General features: G+C 40.8%; 1 non-coding gene across 1 annotated transcript; it reads left to right on the top strand.

Moving 5' to 3' along the window:
- The first annotated feature begins 1,207 nt into the window (after positions 1-1,207).
- On the top strand, positions 1,208-1,314 carry LOC148568048 (small nucleolar RNA R71). The gene has a single exon (XR_015881918.1). It is a non-coding gene; the product is annotated as a small nucleolar RNA R71 (small nucleolar RNA).
- Positions 1,315-7,829: the final 6,515 nt, after the last annotated feature.

The raw sequence follows: 7,829 nt of genomic DNA, 5'->3' as shown, positions 1-7,829 counted from the left end.
ACTGCACTCCTTGTTCATCACTATAGTTTGGCCTCCCTTGAGTGAGCTTTTCCTGGGAAGCAGCTCCTTCATATACTTGATGTATGCAGGCATTTGTTGAATAGTCTTGATGAATGGTATGTTGACATGCAGAGATGCAAACAAATCTAGAAACCTTGAGTATATTCTCTTCTCCACAACACCATTGAGCAGTTGGGGAAAAGGTGCATAGAGTCTCAGCAGCTCCTGTTGTGAGATTTCTGGTTCTTGATGATCTTTTTCCTTCTTCTCTAATGAGGTATCCTCAGGTTGTTCTGACAGCTTGCTTGGCTTGTCCTCAGTCTCCTTATCACTTATAGTGACCATCTTGCAATCTTCCCATCTTACTTTCTTTGTTTCACCTCTCGGATTCTTCTCTGTGTCACTTGAGAATCCATCTGTAGGTTTGGGAATTTGCTCAGAGAGATACCCCATTTGAGATTCCAACCTCTTGATTGTGTCTTCCTGGTTCTTGAAACTGGCTCGCACTTTCTCCTTGAATACCTTGTTGTCTTGAATCTCCTTGCCTATGCCTTCAAGTAGATTCTCAATCCTTGAGAGTCTGTCATCAAATGATTGTAGATCATGATTAGAAGTGGAAGGATGAGGTAAGTTATTTTGGTTTTGATGTGGATGTGGAGATGTGTTGTTATTGGGGTGTTGATATGGTCTAGATGTGAATTGTTGGTGGCTTGCATTGTTGGGATTTGGGCGTCTTTGATCAAGGCTTTGGTCTTGTTGATTTCTCCACCCAAAGTTTGGGTGATTCCTCCATCCAGGGTTGTAGGTCTTGGAGTATGGATCATGGTTTTGCCTAGGTGAATTCCCAATGTAGTTGGCTTGCTCCTGACTACCCTCTGTTTCTTCATTCACTCCTTCCTGGTTTGTTGATGAAGTGGAGATTGCTGCTACTTGGTTCCTCTCCATCTTCTTGGTGAGGTCAGCCAGCTGCTGGGTAATGAGCTTGTTTTGGGCCAGCGCATCTACATTGTTTAGCTCCATTACTCCTCTTGTGTTTCCTCTTTCGGAGGCATAGAAGTAGTCGTTCTCTGCTACAGTTTCAATGACATCTATGGCCTCCTCAATGGTCTTCTTCTTGTTCAAAGATCCTCCGGATGAATGGTCTACTGCCTTCTTTGACTCATAGGAGAGCCCTTCATAGAAAATGTGCAGCTGCACCCATTCATTGAACATATCTGGTGGGCACCTCCTTGTTAGGTCTTTAAACCTCTCCCATGCTTCATACAGAGTCTCACCATCTTGTTGCCTGAAAGTTTGGACCTCAGCTCTCAGCCTATTGATTCGTTAAGGGGGGTAAAATCTTGCTAAGAATTTATTCACCACATCTTCCCAAGTTGTCAAGCTCACCTTTGGGAAAGACTCCAGCCACTTGGTTGCCTTATCCTTGAGTGAGAATGGAAATAAGAGGAGTCTATAGGCGTCAGGATGAACACCATTAGACTTCACTGTGTCACATATTCTCAGGAAGGTGGTTAGATGTTGATTGGGGTCCTCTTGGACACTTCCTCCGAACGAACAGTTGTTCTGAACAAGGGTGATGAGCTGTGGCTTTAGTTCAAAATTGTTGGCATGGATGGTTGGCTTTTGAATGCTACTTCCACAGTTTCTTGGGTTTGGATTGATGTAAGAGCCTAAAACTCTTCTATCCTCCCCAGCATGATTTGCTCGACCTCTTCCGCCATGGTTGTGAGCTTTTTCTTCACGATGGTTTTCCATGTTTTCTTCCATGTTTGGTTCAAAGTATTCCTCAAAGTGTTCCTCCTCTTCTTCAGCACCAACTATACGTTTTTCTCTTACCTCCCTCCTTAGTCTAAGGAAGGTTCTCTCAGGTTCAGAATCAAAGGAAGTTGAAGCCCCGCTTCTTCTCCCTGTCATACAACCAACAACTACAAGCAAAGAGAATAGGTGCAGAAAGTATATCTGTCAGAATTACTGTTAGTGTGAGTGATGCAATATATCAAACAGTTAGTGGGTTAGTGAAATGAATGGTAAATAACAAAGAAAAAGTAGAGGAGAGAAAAAAAAATTAACTAAAACAGAAAGTAAATGACTCAAACAGAAAATTAAATCAAACAAAAATAAAATGCTCAATCTAGTTATCCTCCAATTTAATCATTGTTGATGCACAATCAATCCCCGATAATGGCGTCATAAACTTGATGCACGGAAAATGTGTCTCGCAACAAATTTCCTTCGGCAAGTGTACCGAATTTGTTGTCAAGTAAAAACTCACAATAGAGTGAGGTCGAATCCCACAGGGGTTTGATTGATCAAGCAACTTTAATTAGAGGAATGTTCTAGTTAAGCGAATCAGAATTTGAGTTGAGAATTTGCAGAAAATTAAATGGCGGGAAAGTAAATAACAGAAAAGTAAATGCTAAAAATAAGAGCTAAATGTAAATGACGGAAAGTAAATTGCATAATCTTAAATGGGAATGGGGTAATTGCCCATAAAAGTAAATAACAGAAATTAAAGAGAATAGGTAAGATCAGAAATGGGGGGTTCATTGGGCTCAGGAGATGTTGCATTCTCCGGATCAATTTTATTTTCATCTCTTCCTCAATCAATGCACTCATTGATCTCCTTGGCAATCTTAAGTGATTGAATTACAATTTCTTGTAATTCAATCTCTCAAATCTTGATCAATAGCCAATTCCTTGGTCAATTGCTCATGAGAAGAGATGAAGTATGGTCACTGATTATACCACATGCATTTCCCAAATCAAGTGTTGAGAGGATTATAGTCACATATCCATCCAAACCCAATTTGGTCCAGCATGAGAAAGCATTTCTAGCATGATCTCTTCATTCCTCTTTCAAGGTTCAGAAGAGATCCAAGTATGAATAGCTTCTTTTCCAAGATAACTACCCAATTGGATGAAGATCGAAAGCTTTCAAGTAAAATCAATAGAAAAGATAGAAGAAGAATAATGAAAACTAGTATTTATCCATCAAATTACAAAAGAGCTCCCTAACCTAATGAAAGGGGTTTAGTTGTTCATAGCTCTGGAAAATGAAAACAAAGATGGAGAATACATAATGAAAACAAGAAGTGCAGAGGAAGTAAATACAGAGAGTAGTTCTATGCCCAGAGGCTCCCTATAATTTCCAACTCCCCATTTAATTTAAAGCTACTCCTATATATACTACTCTTCTGTTCTTCTAGTTGGCACTTTAAGTCTTGGGTATGGGCCTTTGGATCTTGAGTTTGAAGCAATTCTCTTCTTCATTGGGCTTGGCTTTACTTGCAGAGAGAAAGTGTGAAGTGGGTAGAGACTTTAGCTCAGGACATTAGTGGTGTTAACATTCAGTGAAAATATGGGTTCGAGAATGTTAGTGACATTCAACTTTTTCACTAACGTTCCTCACCCAAGTAAGAGTCACGTTAACTTCAACGTTAGTGGCACAAACGTTGCCACTAACGTTGCCTCTTTGTCCTTCGCGCACGTTATTAGGACTCAACTTTCCCAATAACGTTGAGAAGCCTCCCCCTTCCCTACGTTAGAGTCCACGTTAACTTAGTTAACGTGGCTCTTTTAACGTACGCTTGCCAACCTTCGAGAACATTAGTGACACTTAACATTGTCACTAACGTTCCAATGTGCCCCTTAGCTCCCATGTTAGAGTCCACGTTAACTAGGTTAACGTGGCTTCTAACGTGGCTGTGCTAGCCATCTCCAACGTTAGTGACAAAGTTGAATGTCACTAACGTTGGCTCATCATCCCTCTCCTCACGTTAGCTTCCATGTTAACTAAGTTAACGTAGGAGTTAACGTGGCTCATTGTGGCTTGTGTTGGCACCTTCCAACGTTAGTGACAATGTTTGGTGTCACTAACATTGTCGACAACCTTTCTTCTTCACGTTAACTTCCACGTTAACAAGGTTAACGTGGGAGTTAACGTGGCTTCTTGGGGATAGTGTGTGTTCATCCCAACGTTAGTGACAATGTTTGGTGTCACTAACGTTGTCGACCACCTAGTTTCTTCACGTTAGCTTCCACGTTAACTAGGTTAACGTGGGAGTTAACGTGGCTTCTTGTGACTTGGCCAACGTTAGTGAGAAAGTTGAATGACACTAACGTTGGCTTCCCCTTTTCTTCTTAACGTTAGAGGCCACGTTAACTAAGTTAACGTGGCAACTAACGTGGCCACTTATGAGCTTGGTCCAACGTTAGTGATAATGTTAAGTGTCACTAACATTGGCTCCATTTCTTTTCATCCACGTTAGAGTTCACGTTAGCTTAGTTAACGTGACTCTTAACGTGGGCAATGATGGCTTCTAGAGCGTTATTGGAAATGACTTTTCTTATTAACTTTGCAAGTTACTCCCATTCCACGTTAGTGTCAACGTTAGTGTAACTAACGTTGCCACTAATGTGGTTCTTCTTTGCTTCCTTTGTCCTGAAATCAAGCAATAAAGTGCATCAAAGTTCTAGTCCAAGTCATGGGAAATGCAACATCCAATTTGTCATTAAATTCATGCAAAATCCTCATGAAATCATGTAAAGTGCACAATGTATGCTTGAATCAAGATTTAAGTGAATATTTACCCAAAACTAGCTTATTTCCTAAGTAAATGCATGAAACTACCCTAAAAACAGTAGAGAAAAGGTCAGTGAAACTGGCCAAAATGCCCTGGCATCACCTGGACACCTCTAATTGAGGACTTTAGCAAAGATGAGTCACAATCTGAAAAGGTTCACCCAGTTAGTCACAATTTGGATTAGAACTTTGATGCACTCTATTGCTTGATTTCAGGACAAAGGAAGCAAGGAAGAACCACGTTAGCAGCCACGTTAGTCCAACTAACGTAACCACTAACGTGGGATAGGAGCTAGCTTGCAATGTTAATGAGAAAAGTAATCGCCAATAACATCCTCGAAGCCATCATAGCCCACGTTAAGAGTCACGTTAACTAAGTTAAGGTGAACTCTAACGTGGAAGAAGAAAATGAAGCCAACGTTAGTGACACTCACCTTTGTCACTAACGTTGGACCAAGCTCATATTGGCCACGTTAAGAGCCATGTTAACTCAGTTAACGTGGACTCTAACATGGGGAAGCAAAAGAATGGCCAACATTAGTGACACTCACCTTTGTCACTAACGTTGGACTAAGCCACTTTGAGCTACGTTAGTTGCCACGTTAACTTAGTTAACGTGGAAGCTAACGTGAAGGGAGCAAGAATCGCCAACGTTAGTGACACTCACCTTTGTCACTAACGTTGAAATGAGCCACTATGAGCAACGTTAACTTAGTTAACGTAGAAGCTAACGTGGATGAAAGAATGATGAGCCAACGTTAGTGACACTCACCTTTGTCACTAACGTTGGAGATGGCTCTCACCACCACGTTAGAAGCCACGTTAACCTAGTTAACGTGAACTCTAACGTGGGAAGTAGGGGCGTTTTGAAACGTTAGTGACAAAGGTAAGTGTCACTAACGTTTTCGAAGATTTGGCAAGCCTACGTTAAAGGTCACGTTAGCCACACTAACGTGAACTCTAACGTAGGGGGAAGGGAGGATTCTCAACGTTATTGGAAAAGGGAAGTCCCAATAATGTGTGCGAAGGTCCAAGCAGCAATGTTAGTGGTCACGTTGGTACCACTAACGTTGAAGTTAACGTAGATCATCCTTGGGTTAGGAACGTTAGTGAAAAAGGTGACTGCCACTAACGTTCTCGAACCCACACTTTCACTTAACGTTAACGCCACTAACGTCCTAAGCGAAAAGTCCCTGCCTACTTCATACTTTCTCTCTGCAAGTAAAGCTAAGCCTACTGAAGAGGATAACTGCTTCAAACTCAAGATCCAAAGGCCCATATCCAAGATTTGAAGAACCAACTAGAAGATCAGAAGAGTAGTATATATAGGAGTAGTTTTGATCAAAAAGGGAGTTGGAAATTGGAGAACTACTCTCTGTATTTTACTTTCTCTGCAACTTTTAGTTTAATTCTCAGAATGTACTCTCCATCGATGCTTTTCATTCCCAGAGCTATGAACAACTAAACCCCTTTCATTGGGTTAGGGAGCTCTGTTGTAATTTGATGGATCAATATTAGTTTTCATTATTCTTCTTCTATCTTTTCTCTTGATTTTACTAGAAAGCTTTCAATCTTCATTCAATTGGGTAGTTATCTTGGAAAAGAAGCTATTCATACTTAGATCTCTTCGAAACTTTGGAAGAGGAATGAAGAGATCATGCTAGAAATGCTTTCTCATGTTGGACCAAATTAGGGTTTGGATGGATATAGTGACATATAATCCTACCAACACTTTGATTTGGAAATACATGTGGTATAATCAGTGACCATACTTCATCTCTTCTCATGAGCAATCGACCAAGGAATTGGCTATTGATCAAGATTTGAGAGATTGAATTACCAAGAAATTGGAATTCGATCACTTAAGATTGCCAAGGAGATCAATGAATGCATTGATTGAGGAAGAGATGAAAATGAACTTGATCCGGAGAATGCAACATCTCCTAAGCCCAATGAATTCCCCATTTCTGATCTTACCCATTCTCTATAAATTCTGCAATCTACTTTTATGAGCATCTTCCCCACTCCCATTTAAGATTCTGCAATTTACTTTCAGCTATTTACATTCAGCTCTTTATTTCCAGCATTTATGTTTTCTGCTATTTACTTTTCCGCCATTTAATTTTCTGCAAATCTCAGATCCAATTCCGCTTAGTTCAACTAGAACATTCCTCTAATTAAAGTTGCTTGACCAATCAATCCCTGTGGGATTCGACCTCACTCTATTGTGAGTTTTTACTTGACGACAATTCGGTATACTTGCCAAAGGAAAATTGTTGAAAGACAAGTTTTCGTGCATCACCTATGCACGTGAAAGCTTCAATGCTCAGCCCAAGCACACACCTAGTGGGCCTTGGAAGTGGATTTCTGCACTATCTGCACTTAGTTACTTATTTTCTGTAATCCCTAGTAACTAGTTTAGTATAAATAACACTTTTTACTATTGTATTCGCATCTCTGGATGTTTAGTCCTTAGACTTATACTATCCTTGGACTTGGAGGCTGGCCATTCGGCCATGCCTAGACCTTTTTCTCTTATGTATTTTCTACGGTGGAGTTTCTACACCTCATAGATTAAGGTGCGGAGCTCTGCTGTTCTTCATGAATTCATGCAAGTACTATTGTTTCTCTTTAAATTCACGCTTACTTCTTCTCCAAGATATACTCTCGTATTTAATTCAGTTAAGTCAGAATGAAGGGGTGACCCGTGACAATCACCCACTATCTTCGTTACTCGCTTAGCCAAGATCCGCGTGCCTGACAACCACAAGCGGTCTACATGATGTTCAACATAGTCATTGGATGACAGCCGGAGTATAATATCTTAGGTCTCTAATCCACGATTTGCATCACCTCTCCTGACAACAGAGAATCTGAATCCGTGAGATTAGAACCTCCATGGTATAGGCTAGAACCAATTGGCAGCATTTCTGAGATCTGGAAAGTCTAAACCTTGTCTGTGGTATTCCGAGTAGGATCTTGGAAGGGATGACTGTGACGAGCTTCAAACTCGCGAATGTTGGGCACAATGACAGTGTGCAAAAAGATAGAGAGATCCTATTCTGATGCCAGTGAGAACCGACAGATGATTAGCCGTGCGGTAGCTGTACTTGGTATTTTTCATCCGAGACGAGAAATCCGACAGTTGATTAGCCGTGCAGAAACCGTACCTGGTTATTTTCATCCGAGAGGATCATACATCTTGCCATGGAAGGGAGCACGCATGATTGGAAGAAGCAAATAGGAA

Source organism: Arachis ipaensis, chromosome B4 (genome assembly GCF_059453495.1).
Source record: "Arachis ipaensis isolate K30076 ecotype BB chromosome B4, ASM5945349v1, whole genome shotgun sequence".
In the NCBI taxonomy this organism is placed as follows: Eukaryota; Viridiplantae; Streptophyta; class Magnoliopsida; order Fabales; family Fabaceae; genus Arachis; species Arachis ipaensis.
Note: the sequence above shows the minus strand (reverse complement) of the source record. Positions and strands in the feature narration are given on the sequence as shown.